General features: G+C 47.6%; 1 protein-coding gene across 6 annotated transcripts in view; it reads right to left on the bottom strand.

Moving 5' to 3' along the window:
* Positions 1–27,266, bottom strand: part of TTLL11 (tubulin tyrosine ligase like 11) — a 238,861-nt gene that overhangs the window by 98,258 nt on the left and 113,337 nt on the right. The window lies entirely within an intron of this gene.

Below are 27,266 nucleotides of genomic sequence, written 5' to 3'. Positions count from 1 at the left end.
TCCAACAACAGCGCAGGACCTTTATCCAGTCTCTCAAAGCACAGCTTGCCAGCAAAGGGCTTGAAATAGCTATGTTAGATTTTTTGAGTCCAGGTAGAGCGTGCTTTTCAAGAGTTGATATTCTGCCACTTGGCTTTTACGAAAGACCTACGTTAGTACTTGTTTGTGCTAACCGAAGAGAAAAACAAAAATCCAAAGAGGATTTTATGAAAAGAAGCAAAAATTGAGAATAGTGTTCAGTGTTGGTGTTTCAGGGAGCTGTTGTAGAGGCGGCATTCCCCACCCCCCACCCCCTCCCCCAGCAGTGAGGGTGGCCCCAGCCAGCTCCTTCCTGGAACCACACTCAGCATCTCGGCATCAGCCACCAGAGCTCTGAGCAGTGTCTGGAAGCTTCCGTGCTTTATCTCCATGTAGCTTGTGCACTCGTTAGCAAGATCTGTCCTCCGGGATCAGAAAAAACTAAGGTGATTTCTGGGGTCTGAGAACGCTCAGATTTTTTTTCCGTGTAAATTAATGGTAATTGTTTCTTCACTTTACGATGACATGGGAATGCTTTCATAGGACACTCTGCTTTTGGATGGGGAGCAGGGATGAACCTGTATGTGTTTGATTGATGGTCACAAATCCTATTTTTAAATTATGTAAAATTGGGGGCACCTGGGTGGCTCAGCCTGTTAAGCATCCGACTTCGGCTCAGGTCCTGATCTCACAGTTTGTGAGTTCAAGCCCTGCATCGGGCTCTGTGCGGTCAGCTCAGAGCCGGGAGCCTGCTTTGGCTTCTGTGTCCCTCTGATCTCTCTGCCCCTCCCCTGCTCTCACTCTGTCTCTCTTTCTCTCAAAATAAATAAATAAATAAATAAATAAATAAAAACATTAAATGAAAAAAAATAAATTGTGTAAAATTGTACAGTCATGGGAAACATGCAGCCTCCTCCCTGACCCTCTCTCCCTATTTCCCCATATCTCTCTTTTTTTGGAGTTCCAACCATCTGTGCCCTGTGTATGACCTCCTCGCTATCTCAATTTATCTCTCTTCTTCACTCTCCCACACCCTGTTAGCCACCACAGGAGAAGTAAAATGCTTCCCCTAACTGTCACCAGGATCTGTGCCTGGTTTCGATCTCCTTGGCTCTCCCTGGACCGTTGCAACATTCCATAACTGGCCTCCCGTCAGATTGGCATCCTTCGAGGCCCGCCTCCAAAGTCACCTTCTCTGGAGAGTGCTTCCTGAGCCACCTGGCAGAGGGAGTCTCTTCCTCCTCCGAGCCCTGTGGGACCACCACCATTGATCAGCTTGGGTTGATACCATTGTGTCCCGTCTGCCTCTATCGCTGACCCGAGCAGCCTGAGGGCAGGGACCCTGTCTCACTCTTCTCTGGGTACTCTGCGTGCCCCCCCTGGTGCATGGTACACAGCAGGATCCATAGAACACTTGCTGATCTCTCCTTTTCCTACTTCATATGAACCGGGAATATAATTTTAATTAGATTACTAACTTCTCAAAACATGATTCGACTCTAATTAAACAAAGAGGTCTTTATTCACCACCGAACCAAGAACTGTTGGCTAAAGGTAACGGGAACACAATTACTGCAGGAGCCAATTAGTTTCACAATGTTGAAAATTAATGCATTTAAGATTCTGCCATTCACATCCATTTTTCCCCATTAAAACATCTTAACTGCGCGGAGCCTGTCATTATCGTACTTGTGTGTTCCAAGGAGCTCTCGTGTAAGGGGAGCCTCCGGATTGCTAGACGCAGCCAGAGGCTTACTCCTCGCCTTCTGAAATTGCAGTTAATTTTAAGAAACTCTCCAGTGAAGCCACATCCACCATGAAAGGGAGCCCCGAGAACTGGAATGTGTCTCTGGCACCGGCTTCTAAAAGAAACGGAGGGGAAGGCAGCTCTCTTCCTCACTCTCTTTCTCATCTTTGGCAATGGCCTCAACGATCACGGATGAGCCGATGGCTGTGAAATCAATAATGACGGTGACAATGATGATGATAGCCAGCGTTCGCCGAGCACTGACAATGTGCCAGGCACCCTGCTAACTTCCTCTCCGTGTCTCTGTCGTGAAATTCTCTCAGCCTGTAGCGTATGTGCTGCTGATGCCCTCACGTGACCCCAGGGAAACTGAGGCTGTGCGAGGTTAAGTACCGTGCCCCGGCCACTTAGCTGGCTGGTGGCACAGAGATGGAGTCCGCACCCGTGCGGTCTGGCTTCACAGCACACGCCAAAATGCCTCTCGTCTCACCTTTTGGACGGCAGAACGGCACCCCCCAGCGTCTTCTCTCACCAGACCCCAGTGACCCGACTGCTGAGTGGAGTCGGGAGTGTTGCCTCCGGTCGATTCCCTTGTCTCCGGCTCTACTTCAAAGCGCTCATTTCTCGTCTCTCGACTGGCCCACCTCGGGGACTGTCCCCCACGGGATGTCTGTGTGGTACAGATCAGCATCTCCTTCTTCCCAGGTGCCCCCCAGTGGCTCCGGCGCAAATCCTGGGAACAGGCTTGATGCCTCTTTCCCCTCCCTCCTTTGTGGCCGGCCGGAGTCCTGTCGGCCCTGCCTCCAGACGCACTGGGGCCCTTCACCGGCAGGTTCCAGTTCATCTCCTGCCAAGTTCCTACCCCCGCTCCCACCACCAAGTTCCCGATCTCTGTTTGGCCTAAATAAGTGTGTGCTTTCATATATCATGCCTTTGCACGCGTGCTCCCATCTGCCGGTGCTTCCCCCTTCTCTGCCAGACAAGCTCCTCTCGTCCTGTTAGACCCAGGCTAACGTCCTCCTCATTCAAGAAGGTGCACCCCGTACTCCTTACCGGGGACTACGGAATACAGGGTGGGGCACTAGGCCCTTGGCAGCGTGAGTCCTGAAGGTCCCGGCATGCAACAGTGTGAATGGAGAGCGCAATCCCGATCACACGATCCATCGATCCGTCGATCGTCGCCAGGATCAAATGAGATGACATAGGTAAAGCATCTTGCGTGACCTTGAATCACCCCTTCCAAGGGGCAGGTGTGAGTTAACAAGTCACTTAATTACTGAATGAGCCCAGCTGACTGCAGAACGTTTGCTTCTGCTTGACAAGTAACAGTCAATTTAAGGATTCACAAAGGTCCCTTGATGTATCTTAAGAGCAGACTGTAATAATTATAATTATTTGTGCATATTTTTCTCCTTTCTCAAAGGCAGGGATTGAGTGGCCCTTCTTTCCTTCTTACGTCTACAGACCATAACAGACACGACATTAAAGCAAGGATTGTTGAGTAAATAAATGAAATAAGATCTATGTGGACTGATTCCACGGACACAGGGGAGACTCATCATTCTCCCTAAACAACTTACATACTAGGTGATGCCCAAATTATTTTACTGGAGGCAAAAACCTCTTCCTTCACAACGGAAGATAATTTACATTTCAGCAAAATGACAAATGGCTGCACTTCACCTATCTTTGCATTGCTTAAGCATAGTCAAGGTAGTAAATGTTATACCTACAAATGCCTAGAAGTCAGAGTTTGTATCTATTTGTTGAAGCGTCTGTCTCCCAAAGAGAAAGGACTATGTTGTCACCCCATCGCTTTACCAGCATCGCTCCCTCTGGCACATCCCCCCTTTTCCCTACTTTTCCTTCTCTGTGTGCTTAGTGTCCGTCCCTCCTCCGGGATGTGTGCTCCACGACAGCAGACCCCATGGCTGGGCTCCACAGCTCCGTCCCCTCCCCTAGACAAGCCTCTGGCACACAGGAGGCACCCGGAAAATGTTTTTGTTGAAAAACCAGTGAGCACTCCTATAAGCCCACTCGTCTCTTTTTTCGTGTCTGATCAAAGAATACAAATCTATCCTCATGTGATACAAAGGGGGACAGCTAACGGTAAGAGAGTAAGGAGCCAAGTCACTGCGATGTGTACAAATCCCCAATCAAAAGTGATTCTGTACAGCCACCATTTTCCTGGGAAGAGGAACAGACTAGGACCAAATTAACGAAATGATAGATATGGCCTAGGAAGGCTGGTTACGCCATGAATAATCACCAAAGAACTAAACGCTTGCCCTTGGGGGAATCTCAGAATTTGGAGCGTCGCTGCTATAGTGGGGGAAATACTGCATTTGTTCCTTTAAGTGAACTCCATGGAATGATAATAGTCCAGGGGAAGTATTAGTGGTGTTTAATCTATGTCTCTACTATATATTCTAAGCTATATTTAAACATTACTCTTATTATTTTCCAGATGCTATTTAACCAAAATACCGCTTCCTATTATCATAACACATGGCCAATTAAACACAGGCAAGGAGATAGCAATGAGCACAGCATAGAGAAGACGTTTGTAGCCAAGAATAGGAACATGGGTCCAGCCCAAGGCTGAGCTTGACCCATACCAGCTACGTGACCTTGGGGAGTGACTCAGTTCTCTCAGACCAGATTTCTTCTTCTGAAAAGCCAGTATTTGCAAAGATCCAGTAAGAATTCAACAAGACAACAATATTTGCAAAGCACCCAGCACTGGCCTCAGGTGCCGTAAATAGTAATTAATAGTAACAGTAACAACAACCATCTCAGAAAAACGTGGTATCAGCAAAGAACTGAATATGCTTGTTTTCAGGGTGAAAGAAAATTACTATCAGGGTGTCTTCATTGAATAAACTAGTAATTTTAGCAGCACAATCTGAAGGCCTGTGGTTTAACAAGCAACTAATTAGAAATTGGTGCCCCCTAAGCTCTGCGTGACACCTGCTTTTTAAAATGCACACAGGGAGGGCAGTCAGGGGGCAAGGACAGTCGATGGCTGTGTCCTCTCCAGAAAATATAGCAGAAAACACACCCCAGATGATCTCTTTTAATCAAATTTCTGAAAAATACTCAGGTTAATAATATGACCAGAGGAGGTCCTCTGGGGTCCCATTAGTTTAATCCTACCCTGCCTGCATCAGACCATTCCTGCCAGTCTGGGCTGTGAACTTAGTGAAAGCAATAACTAAAGGGAAATTATGCAAATGCAAAGGGTGGGAACCCAGAGCTGGGGCAGGGATTGCTCTGAAAGATGAATGCCTTGATCCGATCTATTCAATGGGCCAACCAGGAACAATTCTCTTGCCAACTACAGAGCACGCTGGTGCTATTCCTCCCCTAAAGTGCCCACGGGGTCCTCCCCTCTGCCTGCACGAGAAGGCTAAGACTCCTTGGCCTGGCATTCAAGGCCCTTTTAAACCAGACCGCTGCCAACCCTTGTACCTCATCCCCTCTGCTTCCTACATCCATCTGGACCAAACTACTAACAATTTCCCAAACTCACCCAAAGTTTACTGTTGCCACTTAGGACAATATTGGAGAGAAAGATTATTTTATCTTATTTTTTCAAATGTTTATTTAGTTTTGAGAGAGAGAGAGAGAGCATACACCAGCAGGGGAGGGACAGAGAGAGAGAGGGAGACAGAGGGTCTAAGCAGGCTCCACGCTGTCAGCACAGAGCCCAACATGGGGCTCGAACCCACGAACCGTGAGATCATGACCTGAGCTTTAGTCGGTCGCTTAACCCACTGAGCCACCCAGGCGCCCCAAGAAAGATTATTTTACAGGTCAATGTCTAAGTGCTTTAAAGAAAGTAGTCCACAATTAACCACCATGAACAAGTCCTGAGCCCTGCCGTAGCAACTGACCTTCCTGTGGAATTTCTGGAAATCACAAAAACACTTCACTTACTGGCTCTCTGAGAAAATTCTGGTTTGACTGGTCTGAGGTAGGGCCCAGGCTTGGGTGAAATTCTCTGGCCAAGCTTGAGGACCTCTGTTTCAGGTATTTGTCAGGGTGCCTGTCCAGCCTGTTGCAATCATCTTTTTTAATGTTTATTCATTCTCGAGAGAGAGAGACAGAGAGTGAGCGGGGGAGGGGCAGAGAGAGAGGGAGACACAGAATCCGAAGCAGGCTCCAGGCTCCGCACCGTCAGCACAGAGCCCGACGTGGGGCCCGAACTCACGAACCATGAGATCAAGACCTGAGCCAAGTCAGACACTTAACCGACTGAGACACCCAGGCACCCCTGCCCGTTGCAAACATTATGTCACCCGGTTGGCCCCTACAGTGCTTGACTTTGGGACCCCTGAGCTATCCCACGTCACCACCACTCTTGGTGTACGTTGTTATCTTCGTTTTTGTAAAGAAACTCAGGTTACGTATCCTGTCCCAGGCAGCCCAGCTCTCACGTGGGAAAAAAGAAGAATAAAGCCAGGTCTGCCCAGGTCTGACAACCCCAGCCCTCTCCACCCTGCTCCGTTCCCGGCTCCTGTCTCCAATGGGGGCTCAAGCTGCCCGTAAATATTCACAAATCTCTCCTGCTGGTTGTGAAGAACCACAGAGAGCTTGAAATCACTCACAGGAGGAACATCTACACCACGGACAAAGTTTTTTTGTTTGCTTGTCTGCTTTGGTTTCAGGGAGCCAGTTCATCGGCACGCCTCTTAACTCCAAGGCCCCAGGAAGGGAGAAAAGATGTCCAATTCCCGTTCCTTCGACTTCAGGAAGCAGGTGTGTGTACTGCATTTTAGAAAGATTTCAACCCCCAAACGGTTAAAAATGAGTTTTTGACTTTGAAGCGATAAACCTCAAGTGCGCGGAAAACAGAGATGTGTCATTTTTATTAAGATGCTGCCTGGGCACCGGTGCATTTTGCGTGCTATTTTGCTGGAGGCGGCTGACTCAGAGTCACTTAGTGGCGGTGGAAAGGGAAGTTCTAGGTGAGGAACAGGTGTCTCCAGGTGCCTGCTCCTGCCTCCGCCGCCGGGGGCATAACAGAAAACGCTCTCTCAAACGCCTGCCAGCCTCGTCTCCACCTTAGCTGCTAGATGTGTTCAGCTCCAGTACTGGGACGTTGGATTGGAGCCTCCCGGTAAGGAAGAACAGGAGGGACTCACAGAAGCTACTCGCCCCCGTGATCTCCCGGCACCACCGCGGAGCTCAGCTGCAAGCGGTCCCCACTGAACAAAGAACCTGGCATCTTTTCCCTCACAGCGTGGTTCCCCCATCAGCTGGCGAGAGAGCTATAAAAGCCTAGTTATACTGGCACAGTGCTTTCACAGGATTGAAGGAGACTGTGAATTGAAAAGGAATAAAGGAAAGTCCTGTTTACTGAGTGCCTCCTTTTACAACCCGACACTGAACTAGTCCTTTTCATATTTGGTACGAGAACTGGTGTCTATTGAACGACTATCACAGTCAAGCCCAATCCCGGGCCCTGAGGTATAGCATCTCATTTAGTTCTTTTGATGACCCTATGAAGTGGCCACAGTTGCCCCCATTTTACAGACGAGACAGTGGAGTCTTCTCTAGCGGCTGTCCCGTCCTTAGCTCAGCTGGAATACGGCAGTGGCAGAACAGAACCCAGACCCACGATCCTGGGAGGCTCTCTGTACTGAGAAATGGAGATACTTGTGGCCGGAAGGAAATTGCCACTGATTGCAACTTTCGTCTTCATTTATTCAATATTTGCACCACGTCTGTGCAACTCAATAGTACAGAGATGGAGAAGATAGTTTTATGTATGTTCTTGTAATTAGGCAACTTGCAGCAATTACATACAGTAAGACCCATCCATCCAGTAGTATCTACCATGTCTGAGAACCCTAAAAGTCACTTGGTGATGGCCATTCCGTGCCACTTTCTGAGCCCTTCCATTGCCAATCAATGGACTAGACAGGCATTTGACATCGATCCTCATGATAATGTAAGAGGTCGGTATTGTCTCAGTTTACCAATACAGAAACTGAGCCTTGAAGAGCATCTTGCCCAAAGTCACAGAGTTAGGAAGAGGCCGACGCCCAGTAATGCTCAGGATCACAGAATCCACAGCCCTGAAGTCTAGCTGCCAAGCGGCGGGCTGCGGTAATCCTTTGGGGGCAGTTAGACCGTTCCTGGATGGGTAGCATCGCAGGACTCCTCAGGGGTGAGCAAAGCACCGCGTTCGGAGTCTCCACGGCTCCGAACGTTAGCGCACGAAGTTAGTACAGACACAAAGCTACAAGGAGCAGGAACACAACCCGATGCAAGCTGAGAGCCTGGCTCCCTAGGGAAAGGTGGGCCCAAAGGGGAATATGTCTCCCCCAGTCAGAGACCCAAACATTTCTCACCAAGGGTGTAGCTTCCCTAGAAATGTGGAATCTTACAGGTGAGAATGACCCACAGGCCAGCTGGGCCAGCCTCCCATCCATGCTGGCTTCGTGTTATAATCCTGAGTCAGATACTCTGTCTTCTGGGGCCATCTCGTGAGATTGTGTTTAGGATTAAAGGAGATGTATGCGAAGTGCTTAGCCCAAGGACTACCATGTTAAGTAGCAGTAATTAACATATTTAATCCCTTCCTCATTCCTTTAAGCAATACATTTTAAGTCAGAGTCTACTATAAGTACTAGGCTCTGTGGATAAGACCCAAATTCAAGCTTCAGGGCCATGCTTTGGGGGAAAATCATTGGTTCATGAACTAACCCAATCCACAAACATTTACTAATGGGACATAATCGAGACATGTTTAGCAGGAATTACAGCGATGACCACTTTGCATGGTGCTCCCAGCTCATAAAGGGCTTTCGCACTTGCCACGGGATCCTCGCAAAGCAAGCAGAGTCAGATGGTCTAGGTGGGATCCCAGAGTCAGATCCCAGCCGGGATCACACAGCAGGTGCGCAGGTTTGGTTCAAGTGCGACTCTCTGGAACCGACGCCTGGCCTCTCCCTCCTCTACCTCTTGCCTTCCCTCGCTCTGCATGTGCCCTTTGGTGACAGAGAGCAGGGTTCCCAGGCAGCCCTGTTCCACTTTAGAAAACCCTGATTATTAGGAACCTTTTGCTCCTATTTATCAAGAAAATCTGCCTGCTGGTACATTCTGTCCATTAGTCTTAGCTCTTCCTGGTGGAACAGTACTGAATAAACGTGCTCTTCCCGGGAGGACCTTCCTACGTGTGAGAATAGGTACCAGTCATCCCAAACCTTCTCTGCCCCAGGTTACATGGCCCGAGTCTTCAATGCTGCCACCTGACAGAGCTACCAGCCCTGCCCCAGCCTCCTCTCTGTGTTTGCCATCTAGGCAGCCAGTACCACTGCACTCACACAAAGGTACTGGAATCATCTGTTTGAGTGTCATTCCCGGCCTGCTGGGCGCTCCCCGGGGCCATGACCAATAATCACCCTACGGCTACTCTTGGGGTGTGCTCACCGTGTACCAGGTACTGTTGTAGGGACTTTCCATTAACTACTTCAAGCATCCAAGATGGGTGCGACTATTTAATTTCCACCCCTGGGCCTGGAAAAGGAGGGGTTTATAAATTTGTTTAGAATGGAATGAAACTCCAACTCTGCGAACCCTCAAGACCTGGTGCTGAGAATACGGTTTCTCCAGCAGAACAGAGGAAAGAGAGTCTGGCCTAAGAACAGCGTGTGCAGCACGGACCTTCCGGAGAGCCCCGCTCCCCACCGCAGTGCTCAAATCCTCCCCGGTCAAGCAGAAAAGCAAATGTCATTTAAAAAAAGCAAAACAAAGCAAAGCAAAACAAACCAACAAAAAAACCCAAAGCGAAACAAAACAACGCAGCTGTGGCTAGATAGTGGCAATGACAGTTGCCAAGGGAAGGTGGGGCTCTGCCGGTTCCCACCAAACGTCGCCAACGTGGAAGCTGCAAGGGCCTCCCGGAGCCTCCTTCCACACTGTGAGACGTCGCTGTCTCTTCTCAAATGAGTGGGCCCGCCTGAATCGGTGGGCAAACGTAACGGTAAAAGGCGGATAGTAAAACCTCATGGGGTTAGAGCAAACACAAGAAAGTAGCTGGCCGCGGTCGCACTCAGTAAATGTGAGGTTGTTGACGGTGACGGGAGGGGCCAAGAGGAGGCCGAGTGAAGCCACAGTTTCCCCGTTTTGTCGCACTTCAAGGTCTGCCTCTGGCCAGTGGAGCTGTCCGAGCCTGACGGCCGCATTCCGGCCTGCGTCAAAGTCCCACTAATCATTTTGCGGCATAAATTAAATGGAGTGAAGACTTCCTAATGGCTGCTACCCAACCACATGACAGCTTCCAGGAGAATCTACAGAAACAGAGGCCTGGTCATTCTGATACAAGGAAGTCTCTTGTTAATTTAATTTCTTCTTTCCTTCTGGTTCCCGGATCTTCTTTGTAAAAGCTGATAGAGAAGAGATGTATCCAGAACAAGCCACCAGGTACCCCCAGCCTATTTAAATAACTAACTAACACCACTGTGTAGCCAGAGGATTCAATACTTTATTAATACCACCACTGCAAATAATACTTCTTTATATTTCTATAAAATTGTATCGTTTACAAAGGACATTTCTGCACGCTATCTCTTTTGACTTTCTATTATTTATCGAGCACTTACTATGTGCCTGGCATTCTAACACATTATCTCGCTCGCCTTTCAGAATGACCGACTCCCTGCTGGTTTACAGGAGAGGTTGAGCGAGGTGAAGGAGTTCATCTCTGATCCCACAGCCTGTGAGTGGAGACTAGAGCTTGAACAGGGTCTATCAGACTCCAAAGCCTGCCCTTTTAACTCTGCTTCCTGTGAGGTGAGTATGGTTGGTTTTTGGGGGGGGACGGGAGACACTGTTTCGCTATCTTGGATGTTTCCTTCCACATGACAGGAGGGACTCAGCAGAACATCTCTGGCCTCTCTCTGCCCCACTCTCACTCTATACCCCTGAGGAAACTAAAGTCCTTTTCTGATTAGCGAGTTTGGAGAGAGAAGCTGGGGGGATGTCACTCAGCCCTTCCTCCTGCCCTCTCAGGGGCACAGATTCTGCCACCAGGGCCGGCTCTGGTTCCCGCCGTCCTCCCTGTGTGGGTGGGGGGCCGCTGCCCACGGGACCCTCACTCTGGACTCCGCGTCAGAGGCTCATTTGCCCCTGGACACAAGACACGTTCTCCAACATCACCTTTTCCATAATGACAGTGATTTTTGGCCCTGATCCCCTTTACTCCTTTGTCTGATTCTCAATCACTTCAGAACTCAGGCAGAAAAGAGGGCTGTGGATGGGGCCTTCTTCAAAGATCCGAACCTTTCACAAATAAAGCTTGGAAAGGAGCAGAGCTCTTTCCTAAGGAAGAGGTAGCTTAAATGTCAGCACATATGTGATAGATTGCCCCAAATATTACTTTGCTATATGAATGCCATCCATTTAATTCAGATTAGGACACAGAGTTTAAGGAGGAGGAAAAAAAAATGGGAGAATGGGGTGATATCACCCACAATAACTCAAATGTAAAACTAAAAGAGAAAACACAACTTCAAATGACTACATCATAAATCAAGGAGATGCCAGGCCCCTACCAACTCTGAGATCTTAATCTGACGTAATACATAAAGCAATCTGAATGCCACTAAGAGCCCAGAATAGAAAATTAACCAAAGCATTTCTCAACTACCAAGAAGGAGCCAAGAACCAGTTTATGGAAAGCCAACAACGAATTTTATGTGGGGTAAACCAAACTCAGAAGCTAAACACCCATTTTGGGACCATCTATCATTTGGAACTCATCCAGACATCTGTTGCCAGAGTTCTACCAAAATGCCCACCTGTATAACAAGTCTGAGACTTACTACCACTATTTTCAGTAACTGAGCCACCAGAATGGTCGAACAGAAAGGGTCCTCCGCAATCAAGCCCAAGCCGCTCAGTGAAGAGGTAAGAAAGTCCAGATGATGGAGCGGGGCGGGGGGAGCCGCACAGAATTCTCTTCCCATCCACAGGCCCCAGCACAGGCCTGGCCCTACAGGGTGTGGCAGAGTCCAGACAAGGGCCCAGGGCTCCTATACCAGCATTCTTTCCCTTTCTTATATTGTGCTGCCCACAGCAATGCTCATCTGTCCACCTCACTGATATCGTGCATTCACACTATTATGCTATCACAGGACCAGAGGAGAGATTTCCCTCTGGTAGGGAGGAGTAGTAGTCATTCTACTGCTAAGACCCAAACCATGGGAGGCACTGTCCACATCTCCAGTAGCTAAGCACAGGGATGAGCACCATTGCAGCGATCATGACCACTGGTTCACCAACTTCAAAGATGCTAGCAATGAACTCGGACCAAGAATAAAATGTAAAGCCTCCTAATGGCCCTCTGATGAAGCAGCCAGATTATAAGAGCACCAAATGATGGCCTTCTGTATCAGAGCTATTTTTAGAAACACAATCCTGTTTCTCCAAACTAATTAACGCTGGTAACCAGGACTAAAGTGTTTCTTCTGAATGCAGTGGAGAAGCAAATCATCCTGTGCGGAAGCAAGAAGCTGGATGGCAAGAGACAGTAAAAGGCACAGAGCAAGCGCATTCACTCCAGATAATAAACACAACTCCCAATTAAGCCGCTCTCCAATATCTGGCATCTAATACCTGGTGGTTTAAAAGTGACTGGCAAAAATTGCAGAGTCTAAGCGTTTTTAAAGTATAAACTCTTCCTTTTTATGTTTTATATCTCTCTTTTTTAAGGGCAATAAATCGCAAGCACTTAGAAAATCACAGCATTTTTTTCAGGCGATAGCAGATGCTGGAGATGATCAAACCACAGCCCAGAGAAGTGCGGGGAGCCCCAGAGTCAAGCTCAGGGTGAGGCTCTGGATCCTGACGCCCCGCCCACCTCATCTCCCATGGTCAGAGCTGCCTTTCCATGGAAGACTGTTCTTATTTAAGGTCTCCATATCCATGCGCAGCGAAGAGGTGAAGTTCCTGAAATCTGTGGAACCTATTTTCATTTTAAGGCACAAATTGAACAAATGTTTTGCATCAGGGATTACCTTAATTAAACTATTTATATGAGCACCGTTGATTTACTTTAATCTTGTTAAACTTCATTAAAATGTCCATTTGCTTATGTAAATTCCTGTTGGCTTGCATATCTTACAAAATAAAACACATATAATTTGCACGGGGGAACACACTGGTTTTGATATATGTCCATCTGTATGCATTATAATGACAATAATGGTAATAATAATTACCATTTATTGAACTATGTGCTCGGTGCTGTGACAGGCACTTTGTATAATAACAATAAGGATAATTGTCAAATAACTACCACTTCTTAATACGTGTCCAGTCATTATGCAACAGACTTATGTATTTTAATTCACTTAATGATCATAGTAATTCTGTTAAGCAGTTATTATATTCTTCACACTTTACAAATGAAAAAAACCTGAGACTTTGAGAAGTCAAGTAAATGCCCCACATTTCAGAGTGAACAAGAAAAAAGTCAACATTCAAATCTAGGCCCACTGGATTCCAGGCCCCTTTGTTTTTTCCACTGTACAACATGACATCTCCCTTCAGAAAAAAAAATATTGCTCTACAATTCCCTTTCCAGCAAGGACATTTTCAGATCCAAGGACAAACTAAATGGTGCTAAGATGACCTGATCTCTATGTCTTAGACTCCTCTATGGTTTGGAACAAAACAACTCTGTCACCAAATCCCCTGAAGAAAAACAGAGCTCACGGCCTCGCTCCCAAGCTTCAGATCATGCTGAAAATCAGAAGTGGTTCAGAACTACAGTGAAATCTGGGAGTGAAGTACAACTTGTCTATTGTTGCTTTTTAAAATATTCATGAGGCAAGGAAGCATTCATTCCCATTTTCAATAATGAAATGGCTAAAATCTACAGCCTGATATATGCACTGATCGTGAATGACGCATTCCTAGAAGGACCTAAGTTCGAGTCAGTGGCCCCAGAAGCTGTCATGTTACGGCGCAAAACCAGACAAACGAGACAGAAATGTTGCTGCTGCCTGGAGAAAAAATTTTCCCCACCACTTGTTCTGCTGTAGAGGAAGGCTCAGATTAAGAATGCATCTAGGCCTCTGCCTGCAAACCAGCTGGAAGAGAAGGAAGAGGGGGAAAAAAATCCGCAACATTTTCCCTCGTTGGAAGAACGGTTTTAAAAGGGTTTGATTGCACCTTAAAAGTTGGATTTTACAATGATTTAATATTGATCTGTCTTAAGAAGCCTGCACAGAAAGGCAGGGAAAGGAAACATGAATGAAAATGTGAATTGAGGAAGTGGCCCTGCTTTGCCTTTTCAGCGCTGTGGGCCTACAGGACACCCGCTAGTGGTGTTATTGGCAAAGCGTCTCCAATGGCCTCCTTCCCCAGGGGCATCGTCTGTCTCTTTTGCTTAAGGATGAGACCTACTGACTACCCAACTGAGAGCACGGGGCCCGAGGGGCTCTGGTCCAGCAGCCTCAGGTGGTCTGGGATGGACACAAGGCCCAGGGCTGGCAGGCAAGTGGTTCTCAAAGTGTTGTGTTGGGCCTTGACCAGCATCAAGACTGTAAGAAACTTAGAAGAACCAGAACTCTGGGGGTGGGACTCGGCCATCTGGGCTTTACCAACCCCCCACCCCAGGTGATTCTGACAGGCTGCTAGCGTGGCACCCACCCGTCCACAGCCTGTGCCGCCTCCTGGCTCCTCCGCCCCTGCTCAGTTGCAGAAGCCCTTAGAACTGCATTTGAAGACTCTGCCTCCACCCAGCCCTACAGCCTGTGCTGGCCTCCGCAGGGCGCACATGAACAGACTGGAAAGCACCGGTGGAAGGGGGTCCGGGGTAGGCTTGCTGACTCAGACTCAGAGTCTAAGGCCCAGCTGTGCCTTTCCGGCGGCCACGCTGGCCATTTTAGTAGGGCTGCATTTCTAGCTCAGACTCCAGGCTGTGTGGCCGAGGCCTGGTCCTGGCCACTCTCTCCCCAACTCCAGCCCCCGCCTCACTCTCAGGGAAGGCACCTGTGCTCTCAGTTCTTCCTCAGGTGAGCTAGATAGTCTGGAATCAGGAGGCTTTTTCTGCCACTGCCCGGGGACTCCTATGCAACATCCTGCTCATAGATTCCCTCTGCTACCTTGGAAAACCTGACCCCGATTATAATCTGGGCTGCTGGCCCTGTCCCACCCCTCCCTAGGTCCTGGGCCTCTCCCCCCAGTTTCCTGGCTTTGCTCCTTCCTCTCTGCAGGCCACAGAGGCCATGGAAGAGCTCACGGCTGAGCATACCCAAGATAACTAAGCCGTACCACTTAGGAATCTTGAAGAAGATACTGCACTTAGACCTGGCAAGCGGCCCCTGCCCCAGGCTCTCCACTTGAGAGGGTCCTGCTTTAGCCCAGCTCTGGCATCCCCCCTTCCTGTGGGGCAAGGAGTCCCCTAGGCCAAGCAGACATACCCACATGGGGTCTGTGCCTCACACTTTCTGGTACCCAGCACCCTGGGGTCCCCTCCTATTATGGCTGAATCCATCCTTTCAAGGGAAAATGGTGCTTCTGGTGTGCTCCCCCAGATCTGAGGGATGGCCAAGTTGACCGAGCTTGGGGCGGGGGGTTGGTGTGGACAGAACTTAGGTGTGGGAACAGGAGAATCTCCCCACCCCTTGCAGTGGTGGATGGAGGCAGGAGTGGGAAGAAAAGGAAAGAGTAGGGGGCTCAGACCTTAATGTGCACTCGCTCTCAGGGCCCACTAATGTCAAGGGCAGGCCCGTGTGCAAACTGGTGACAGCTGAAGCACGTAACAGATGTCACACACTCAGTAGGAACTCAAGAGATGCTTGTGGAACGAGTGTACCCAGAGATCTGCTTTGGTCCCTATTTGATCCTTGCAGACATCCATCATCCCACTGTGCAGGGGGGGAGACCCAGACTCTGAGATCAGGTGACTTGCCCAAGATCACAAGACCTGGAACTGAACCCGTGTCTGTTTGATCCCAGGGCCGGTTAGTCTTCCCTGCACGTGGCCAGTTAGTCTTGGAACTCACATGGAACTCACTACTCCTTGGAGTCAACTTTTATCATTTCAGGCAAGGTAAGGTTGCGTTTTGTTTTTGTGCGTGTGTTTCTTTCCTTGAGCCGAAATAAATCTCTCTGCAAATCTCCATGTTTCCTTGTCCTGCCCATCGGGGCCTGCAGAGAGTTGATCCCTCTCCCACGAAACAAGCTACCAACGGTAATGCCATCCCCAGGGGGTCTTTCATTCTCCTCCGCCCTTTCCTCTGAGTGGAGGGATGTCCAATGTCCAATCCCACTTCCCAGTCAGGCCTCCGAGGACGCTTTCTAGTCACTATCCCTCGGAGAGGCCCTGGTGTGCAGAAACGCAAGCTGTCTGGAGCCGGGGCTGGCGGATGTGTGCACGCAGGAGAACGTTCCAAACACTGGTAATTCCTCCTCTCAAACCACGAGCTCAAGACTCTCAGCTGCCTTGTGTCCACCGTCACCTCACTCCAGTTGGTTTTCCTGCTGCAGCCAAAGTGACCTCCTTAAGACACCAATCTTGTCATGCCACCCTGCTGCTTTTAAAAAATCGCTGTTAGGACAAAAACAAAATGCTTGGCCTGACCCATTAGATCCTGCAGCATCTGGCCCTGTCTCCTGACACCCACCCTGCTTACTTGCTATAATCCTGTCATGCTGGACTTCTTTATTTTACCTGTAAAATTGTGCTATATCACACATACAGGATGGTGTATAAAACAGGGGCGTGCGCTTAAAGACTAATTCCATACTGATGCGGCCATGACCAGGATTGAGAACTAGAGCATGGCCAGGGGCTCCATCCCCCACCTGTGCCCCTCTCGGGTCACACCTCGCTCTCCCCATCGCTGCCCAGAAGCAGCTATCTGAAACTCTCCCATTGCTTGCCCTTGCTTTCCTTCCTATTTGGGCCACTTAGGGTTACAGCTCTATAAAATAAAGTTTAGTTTCGCCTGTTTTGAGTTTTATTTCATCGGAACTATACTGTAGATACTCTTGTAAGTTCCTTCTTTTGCTCAATATCAGTATGGATGCACAGAGCCGTAGTTCACACATTTCGATTGGCATCTAGTAATCCAGTGAATGAATGTCCGTGACTAGCCCATGCTTCTGCTGGTGGGCAGTTAGACTGTCCCCAGCCTGGAGCTTGTATGCGCCACACAGCTGGAGTTCTGGACGTCTTTCTGTGCTCAGAGAGCCCCATGCTCTCCTGCCTTGCGGTCCTCATGGATATCTTGTTTTCTCTGCCCAGGCCCCTCTCACCGCCTCCCTCCTGCTCACCTTGCTGCTGGGGCTCAGGCTCAGGGCCACCCCTGACCCAGCCTTTAGCACATGACCACATGTCACCATCCCTCGACACTCATTCATTCATGCACGCACGCATGCACTCACGCATGCACTCGCGCATGCGCTGGCGGCTCCTCTGGGCTGGCCTCTGGTGCTGCAGAGGCGTGGACAATCTGGAGGAAGAAAGCGGTCCTCTCCAGGCAAATGAAGACATCCTCCCAGCGAAGCGCTCACGCAGCCTAACAGCCAGCTCCACGGCTGATCCTCACTCTTGACGCGAGCGCCCCTGGCGGAGGATGAGGGTGGGGGCGGGTCCCAGCGAACCGAGTGGTTCAAGTTCTGAGCTGCTCCTCCCATCCCCCCTCACATTAGCCTCTGTGATGAGGGTTGCAAGGGGATCTTATGCTGTTTAAAGTGGAGGAAGAATGGAAATTGAGTAAAAAGGAAAGAAAGCAGCTGGAGGATATTGCCCACCGTTTGGTGTGATAACCAAGGGCTTTCAAGTGATGACTAAACCTGGCTTTAATTTTGATCTTTCATTTCTTCTAATCTAGCAGATAATTAGAGGGAAATCAAATCCATCCTAACAGCCAGAGATTAACCTGTCACTGCTGGAGCTCCCTTCCCACCTACTTTGCCAGCTCTTCCTTCACACTTTTTTTTTCCCCTTAAAAAAAGAGAGCCCCCAGGTTACATATATTGTTTGGCTTAATTTAAATACATTCGGATTGGACATTTACCACGACAAAGAGTCTCTTAGGAATAAGTAACATTTTTCTCTCCCCCCAAATTAAGAAGTCCTCATTGCTTTGCAGCTTTAGAAACATCCTATTGCAAACTCCCTTTTATGGATGAAGAAACCAAAGTGCGGAAAGGGGAGGAAGTTCTGTGCGGTTTTCAGCTGTCAGGATTCACCCCAAAGCATCTGACTCAGGGGCGCCCACTCTTACCCACTGTGCTCTCTCCTACCTGTGCATTCAAAACATGAGTGGGTCTCCATTCCTGCTTCCTCAGGGGCCCCCTCGATCTTAAGACAACATCTCAAATTGCACACAGCGCTTTAAGCATGAGATTCTGGAAATAAACTGAGCATTCACCAATACGGAGGCAGACTCTGGCCCAGCCATTAATGCAAATGATGTTTATAGAATTGGCTAACAAGAAGGGGAAATTACTGTCACATCAAATGGAGAAAAATAAAAACACGCAAAAATTATATAGATCATATGGCCTCAACTATAAAACGATGTAGACAGAGGAAATTATATGATCTTTATGAACTAAAAAGTTAATAAAGGTTAACTCTGGGTGGCTGAATTTGAGGGAGCTTTTTATCTCATGCTATACAGTTTTCAGTATTTTCCAATTTTTCAACAATAAGCACATACTACTTTTATACTGAGGAAAAAAAATTAAGAAGAAGGGTGTCGCGGAGAAGAAGCCTCTGTCCTCTCCATCCCAAACAGAGGGCCCTTTTGGAAGCATGCCTGGTGGTTCTGGCCAGCCAGGCACCTCCCCAACCCTGCCTCACCTCCCCAGCCCTGCCTCAGCCCCCCTACGTCCATCCTTCCTCCCCAAAACGTGTTTCTGTTTTCTCACCAAACCAAACCTAAGCAAACAGAAGACCCTCCTCCTTCAAGAAGGCTGCCTTGACCACTCGAGGCCAGCTGTTAGCTGGATCATTGGAAACTGCCATTCTTGTAGATCCAAAGCAAAAAGGTCTAATGTCCATCATTTCATGTGGTTCGACCTCATGCTTGGCTCGCCCTGCCTTCTTCTGAACTCTCCACAGGTTCGCGGTCTGGGATGCACAAGGACATGCCAGTGATTTTCTGTCTGTCACTGTTCTCTCTCGTGCCATGTGTAGATCCTGCTGTAAGCGGGGATTCTCCGCACACTGGCTCACGTTTTATTCATTCTGGCTTTGAGCATTATTGAAAATGAAGTAACCACCTAGCTGGCCACAGAGCTTCCTCACGGGAGATAACCAATCACGCCATAAGTGCCTACTCATGTTCAGTCCTTGGAGATAAAAAGATGAACCCCCCGCCCAAAGTTTACAGTAAAGGCATGAACCCACTCAGGTAATGAGAATACCTTGCGGGCACACATCTCTTTGGTGCGCTAAATAGCTTCACATCCATTCTTTCTCAAGGCAAGAGCTAGACAGGCCTGACTCTAGATCTCAGGCTGCTGCTTATCAGCGGTGTGGTCTAGGGCACAGCACTCAACCTCTCCAAGTCTCAGTGTCCTCATCTGGAAAGTAGAAATGGGACTGGTACCCAGTGCATATGGCTGCCGTGAGCACAAAGTGGGATAGATGTAGACAGCACTGTGCATGCGCGGTAAGCACGCCAGAAAACAGGACCTCGTGAAAGAGGCAGAGCGGCTACAATTATTCCCTTGTTTTTCTTCTTCTTCTTGTTTCCGCTGAGGAAGCTGGGTGCCGGAAAGTGGAGTGACTTATCTGAGGGCCCAGTAGAACTGGTACCAAGACCTTGGTCTCCTGAACCCAGGCCACACTGCCTCCTTCCAAAAAGCTAGCAGCTCCTCATTTTTAAAAGCACGTGAACATTTAAGGCTCCCTGAAGCAAGGCTTAAGGAAATTTCCAAATACATTTGCTACCCCCATCACTACCTGGAGTAACTCTGGAAGGGCCCACGCAGAACTCCGCACTGCCATTTCCCCACAATGGTGACTGGCCATATGCTTGTCTAGTGTCCCATCTGGTCCTAGCGGGGGCGAGAGGGACAGCAGGCCTGCCTGTGGGCGGAGCGGCTCGGCTCCTGTCTAATGGTCTCTGAAATGACACTCTCACTAAGCTCAGGAAATTCTACCTTCCCCATAAGTCTCGGAAATGGTTCCTGCTCAACAAACTTCATGCAAAAGAGGCTTTTACTGGTTACTCCTGACTTAATGCTTAAACACTTTCAAATGGAAGAGAGTTGTTTGGTTTTATTTCTTGCCCATAACATAATGCACTTATCATTAGTCATTTCCTGTCTGTTCTTACTTGAAAATGCACGCATATTTTTCTAGTTTGCTGACTGTTGTCCAAAATGTGAGGCGCTTCGGGGTACAGAGGGCACAATATATCTTGAAGCCCCAACACCCCAACCTTGGATAAATTGCCTCAGCTCCCTATAGCCTCTGATGATAATAGGACTGTTGAGTTCTCACCTATTTCAAAACATGATGAAATGTCTGGCTTCTTTTTCCAGGAAAAAAAACACACATACAGAAAATCTCATGTAGTTAATGGGCTCACAGATGCCCTTCAAGCCTTCGTGTACTCTGGATTGAAAACAAGCTTTGATTTTCTTCCCTTGCCATTCGAGGCCATCCTTCTGGCCTCTGGGTCTTTATCCACTTCCCCAACAGCACCTCCTCTCTATTAACCCACTTCATGCACCTGCCTCTCCAGCTGATTTGAACTCCTAAGTTCCCTCCAACAGGGCCCCGTGACTTTGTTTGGACGTCCTTCCGTCCATTTGTATGTTTCAAAGATTACTTCTCTTCGGTTCAAGTGCCATTTTCTCCTTGTCAGTTTTTTAAAAAATATTTATTTATTTATTTTGAGAGAGAGAGAGAGAGAAAACATGGGTGGAGGAGGGACAGAGAGAGAGAGACACAGAATCCAAAGCAGGTCCCTGTCTCTGAGCTGTCTGCACAGAGCCTGACGTAGGGCTTGAGCCCACGAACCATGAGATCTTGCTCTGAGCTGAAGTTGGACACTCAACCAACGGAGCCACCCAGGTGCCCCTTTTTTTTCAACTATCCATTAATTATCAGTAAATAATCTTTTCTTGTATTTTTCTCCCTTGACAATTTGTCTTTACCTTTAGAGAACACTTTGCACTTTCCACCTTATAGATCTGTATGTGTGGATCTCTCTCACTTCTCCCACTGGCCTGTGAGCTAATTCAACTTCGTAAGTCTTCTCCCTGGCACACAGTAAGTGCTCAACAAATACCCTAATAGTCCATAGCTGTTTCTCTAATCCTTGACATGAAATGAAGGATTTGCAATGAAATGCATATAAATATGCAAATATTCGTCTCTCTGTGACCCGGGCTCCTGATTTATGTAGAAATCGTCGGGGCGCCTGGGTGGCGCAGTCGGTTAAGCGTCCGACTTCAGCCAGGTCACGATCTCGCGGTCCGTGAGTTCGAGCCCCGCGTCAGGCTCTGGGCTGATGGCTCGGAGCCTGGAGCCTGTTTCCGATTCTGTGTCTCCCTCTCTCTCTGCCCCTCCCCCGTTCATGCTCTGTCTCTCTCTGTCCCAAAAATAAATAAAAAATGTTGAAAAAAAAAAAAAAAAAAAGAAATCGTCAAAGGTGCCTGGGGTCAGTGTGTCCTGATCTGTAGGGTCTTGCCACAAAGGAATCCTTAGGAATCAGTGAGACCCAGAATTTCAACAACATGTCAGCCGTGCAAGCACTGACGGGCCATTTGTCAGGATGGTTAGATGATTCTTCGGAAAGACTGTTTGCAGAAGAATATTCTCTGATAAGAAAGATAACATCCTGCGTTTATGAAGGCATGTTTAGTCTACACGTTTTAAGAGCCTCTCTTCTCTACCATTGGGGGGATTTCAGTAGAATACACTGTCTGTTTAAGTGGCAGAGGTCTGGACTTAGAGGACCTCTGATTAATGTGTTTTTGATAATCTTCTCCAGGATGGGACAGAGTTACATTCCTTGGTCTTGGTACAAGCCCCAGCTGTGAAACTGAAGCACTGGAGATTTCTTGGTCTCTTTTCCACTGGGAGATTTCTTGGTCTGTTTTCTCATAGAATGTTCCGGCTTTATCCTAGATTCTATGTGGAATCAAACGAATCTGGGGATTCTTTTAATTTATTGGCTCTAAACATGGTGCAGGATCCAAGGGAGATGCTTGGAGTCAAGGTCAGAAGTGAAGCCTGAGCTCTCAGTGAAGCCTTCAGAGGATAAAGCTGTTTAGATCAGGTCAAAAGCTGCCCCAACACCCTGATAATACACCTGGTCGTTCCTGTGATAGGAAGTAAACGGAACTGGGAGAGGGCGGTGAGATGTTACTGGGAGAAAAGAGGCCTCCGTGCCTTATGTAAGTCGTGTTCCAAATACACGCTTCTGAATAAGAGATGGGCAGTCTATATCGCAGTTCCCAGGCACTGCATGACATCACCATATCAAGAAAGTCCCTTTAGACTCCTCCAAGCCTTCCTGTCTCTGACTTCACTTACACTTCTCTGAGGCCCTGAAGGACTAGGATTCCTGAGAAACAAATTTGGGTCCCAGAAATATCTACATTCAGGAAAAGAGGAAAAATGCTACTAAGATGGCTCCCCAAGGTAAACCAATCTTCCAAAATTAATGAATTGATGGAATCATCACTTTGTTTCTAAAATAATCCAGGAATGCAATTTCTTCACTTCTGTTGCAGATAGAAGTTAAAAAAAAAAAAAAAAAAAAAAAAGACTGAGGGCACCCACATACTTTGACAAAAGCAAAACTTTCCATTGATTCTCCTGATTTTCTCCCCTATCTTACAAGCTTAGCTTTGAATCCTTGGAGAAGCTGGAGGTCAGTGGAACAACGTGGCAAAATGGAGAGACACTGGTGTTGAAGTTGGGAGACCCTGGATCCAGTTCCCACTCTGCCTCTGACCAGCTTTGTGACTTGTGACAAGTTACTGACCTTCTCCATCTGGGTTTTGTCTTGTATGATGCACGTGTGCAGAACCTTTATGTACGACAGACAGGCTGCTTCAGAAGCTGGTGACCTATTTGTCACCATCAGGAGAACCCCGAAGCCTGATTGGCCACTTGGGGGGCCTAAGGACTAGCGTTTGTCTAACGTTTTCAGATGTCATGAGGCTCTCTCAATAGGTGTCACTTCATACGGTGACCATGACAATCCAGTCAAGGAGATATCTCCATCCCCATTGTTAAAGACCAGATGGGAGAACAAAGTCCCTCGGCCAAGCTCATGGCGCAGCGATCAGAGGTGAGAAACTTCGCCCCAGACCTGGCTGATGCCACATACAGTGCCTCACCAGGACACGGGCTGCTCCTCTGTCAGGAGGAGATTCCCGAACCAGGGAGCCGACTGGCACATGGTTTCTAGATCCCTTCTGATTCTAACAGTCCGTGCTTCTCTCAATATAATGAGGGGGCTGGAGTAAACCAACAACGTTAAAAAGATTCTGTGCTCTCAAATGAAATCTCCTGTAGAAGGCCAAAATATGAAATAGATAATTGCTTCCACCCAGATGTCCATCAAGTGACAAACAGATAATAAAATATAATATACCCGTATAACGGAATATTATTTGGCCATAAAAAGGAAAAAGTACTGATACATGCCACAACATGGGTGAACTTTGAAAACATGCTAAGTGAAAGAAACCAGACACAAAAGACTGCACACTGCATGATTCTACTTACATGACGTGTCTGGAATAAGTCGATCCGGAGACAGAGAGTAGGTTGGGGGAGGTGGGAATGAGAAGTGGCTGCTTCATGGGTACAGGGTTTTCTTTAGGGGTTGACATTTTGGAAGCAGTTAGATAGGGGTGGTGGTTGCATAACACCATGACTGTACTAAGTGCCATGGAATTTAAATAGTTAATTTTATGCTATGTGAATTTTACCTCCATATATGTGTGTATACGCACAGATATATGATATTTCCAGAGTCCCACCCCATCAGCCTCCCTCTTCGCATGTCCCTACAATGCCTCCAAAGAACCCTAATGTGTAAATCAGAATCACCTCATATTATAAAATGTTGTCATAGTTCAGACAGCTATTTTATTCCTTCAGGGGCCAAAGGTATTTTTCCTTAATCCAACAAATAAATATGCCTGGGCCAGTAATATCTTGCTACTCAGAAACGGAACCTTCCATTGGCAAACAGCTCCAATGTCCACAGCGGTCCCGTAGCTTCAGTTTTAGGATACGTAACTCAGAATTCTACTTAAGTATACCCAGAAAGATAACAATAGCTAAGCTTTATTTTTTGGTGTTTTCTTCTCATATTCTAGTAGATTGTTTTATTTTGAGTGGTGAGCTAAGCTTGATTAAGTGGCTACTCTGAATAGTTTTTCATGTTGTTTCATTTAAATGCCATTTTATAGAAAAGGACACCGAGGCTCACACAGCTCTGCAACAATCCTGAGGTCGGAACTTAAAGCTCGTCCCTTCGAGCTCAGGAGAAAGCCTCCAGCTAGGCCAGGAAGGGTACGTGCAGCCACCAGCTCCTGTGCCCAAGGAAGGCACGAGGGCCGCTTTCAGTCCCACCAGGAAAGTGACCCCAGCCTGTCAGCCCCTGAGGTGTGTGAAGATGCCTGACGCATGGACACACGTCCCCTCGGCACCTTCCCAGAGAAGTTGAGAGGCACGAAGAGGTCAGGACCTCTATCTACCATTTCTCCTCAGCGTATATGGGGACGGTGAAGACCCACCTCAGTGGTCATGCTGACAACATGTGCTCAAGGACGAAGTAACGAGGGACACTGCAGACCCTCGTTTGCTAAAGAGTTGTAGGGAAAGGCTAGGAAACCATCTGTTTTTAAAGGTTTAGGTCATGGATGCCTGGGTGGCTCAGTCGGTTGAGCGTCCGACTTGGGCTCAGATCATGATCTCACGGTTTGTGGGTCCGAGCCCCACATCGGGCTCTGGGCTGACGGCTCAGAGCCTGGAGCCTGCTTTGGATTCTGTGTCTCCTTCTCTTTCTGCCCCTCCCCTCCTCACATCCTGTCTCTCTCTCTCTCTCAAAAATAAATAAACGTTAAAAAAAATAACAAAAATAAATTAATTTTAAAAAATAAAGGTTTAGGTCAGATCCTATTTAAACACAAGACACTCTGGTTTCTGAAGCTCCCTCCCATCCTAGAAGTCTCTGTGACATCATTTTCTGCACAGTGACACGGTGTCTGATTTGGACACATATGATTCAGCATTACTACACTGGGCATTTTCTGTGGGCATAAGTATGGTGCTTTTTCAAGTTATTCTGAAACATTTCTACACAGAGGAGTTGAGGATAATTTTAGCTTTTTTTATCTGCATGGTAAAGTTACCAAAATGGTAATAATAATTCCTTACATACAAATGCACTTTACAGATTACAAAGTACTTTCATGGACGATCATTACTGTGTTTTTTTTTTAAAGGTGAAATTTAGGAAAATTATCAGTAAATGACATTTGGCTATTCATATACCCCCTTATATTCTAGGTAAGAAAAGGGGGAGAGGAAAGATTTATATTAGAATTGAGGTCAGGTTCTAGAAATTTTACCTATTCCTGGTTATCAATTTTTAAAAGAGCCAGTGCTCCTTCAGTTAAAACAAGGTTCTGCTACTTATGATTGGTAAGCTGCAAATGTCTTGCCCAACCTTCCTTTGGTCCCGTGCCCCGTCGCTATTAAATTTTAGTTGTGCAGCTCACAGAGATGATCCAGAATGCCAGGTGTGGGTAAACAAAACAAAACAAAACGGAACACAAAAAAACTGAAACAACAAGAAGAAAGCTAATCAGGTTTCAATATCACTTAATGTGAAAATACAGTGATACTTTTATATCTTTTCCTGTTTCATGGCCACACAATGGCCTCTGGATTTGTTCCTACACACATACACACACACAAATCAGACTGCTAATGTGTCAAGGTCATCTTCAAAGAGCTGTACCGGCGTGCCATACTGACATGGATAGCCACTGAAACCTCCCCACAGTGCCACACAATCTCCCAAGACCTAACCTCTATCAGGGAGATCGATAACCCTTAGAGAGTAGATGTTTAAGGAATGAGTTTTATTGCAATTAATCTGACCAAACTGCAATCCACCTGCTGCCTTTCCTTCGGGATGGCGGAAGAAAGCAGTCACGTGCACATACGAATGGACACGTTACCCATGGTGTTGGGGCCACACCCAGGATGCAGCAGAGCTGACAGGCCACCACTTTGAAGCTCTAATTGGCCGAAGCCACATCCGGCGCGACTGGCCCTCCGAACTGCAGGTGAATGTTCTCGGCCAGGTCTTGCCAACAATGGCAATCTGTGCTTCCCGCGGGGAAGAACGCCCCAGAGGAACACTCAACCTAGCAGGCACCATCCAGCCTGACTCAGAATATGACAAATGCTCCTACAGAGTGACATTTCCTGCCAGGCAGTGGCACTCAACCTTGACTGCACAGTAGAATCACCTAGGGAACCTAAAATACTTCTGTGGCCAGCCCTCCAGCCCAGGCTCATTAAAATCGGCGTCTCTAGAAGCGGGGGCCCTCACACTGGTATTTATGAAAGCTCTCCAGATGGTTCTAACATGCAGCCAAGGGAGAAGCACCAGTGCAGAATATTCTAGCACTGTCTGGGCTTGAGCCCAGCTGGTGAGGTGCTGCAGGAGAGGAACTCACAAAACACCACTTGCTTAGGAAAGGGAAGTCCATGCTCCCTGAGGTCTCGGAGCCATAGCTAACAAGTGCTTTATTTGTCTGCGGGCATTTAGGTCAAGCTGATTTGTTGGGGGGACAAGGAGGGCTTTGATTTTTTTGCCTAAAACAAGCATAACGATATTTACTTTGCGAGAGCCAGGAATTTGATAAAAACAAAACAAAATACCCAGATGAGATGCTGTTCATTTCTGGGGTGATTCCGGGGAGGGAGGGGTGGGGCACATACTCTTACCAATGCCCCAACTGGGGTAACGCACCCTGGGGCCAGTGGGATGGAAAAGAACAATAACTGTAAAGAATACAGAACTCCCAGAACTTCAAGTGGCCCTGCAAACGTCGAAACCAAAAACTTATCCTGCAAGAGTATAAACGTCAGGAAGAAAGTGAAAAGGGAAACGATTCTTATCACGTCCAAGCAACCTATGGCCCTCTCCTTGGTTTTGTTTTACTCTCTCCCTATGTTTGGGCATTTCCAAGAAAAGCTCTAGGTGAACAGTGGTGGGTGAGAGGAGATTCCACCTCAGGGGAAAGTGGGTTCGTAGAAGAGACTTTCCAGATTCAAATAACAGTCAGCTAAAAATTCATCAGCTGAATCCCAAACGTTGGATTCAAATACAAGTCTCCATCTCCTGATTGCAAGTCACTATATTTGGAGGCTGATGTCCACAAATGAAGATATGATGGGTGAGATTGTTTAATGTGTAAATCTCACTCCAATGTTACAATGTTCTGAGAGAACTTAGCTGCTTGGGACACT

The sequence above is a fragment of the Neofelis nebulosa genome, chromosome 12 (genome assembly GCF_028018385.1).
Source record: "Neofelis nebulosa isolate mNeoNeb1 chromosome 12, mNeoNeb1.pri, whole genome shotgun sequence".
Lineage (NCBI taxonomy): Eukaryota > Metazoa > Chordata > Mammalia > Carnivora > Felidae > Neofelis > Neofelis nebulosa.
The sequence above is the reverse complement of the archived record's forward strand: the minus strand, read 5'-3'. Positions and strand labels throughout refer to the sequence as shown.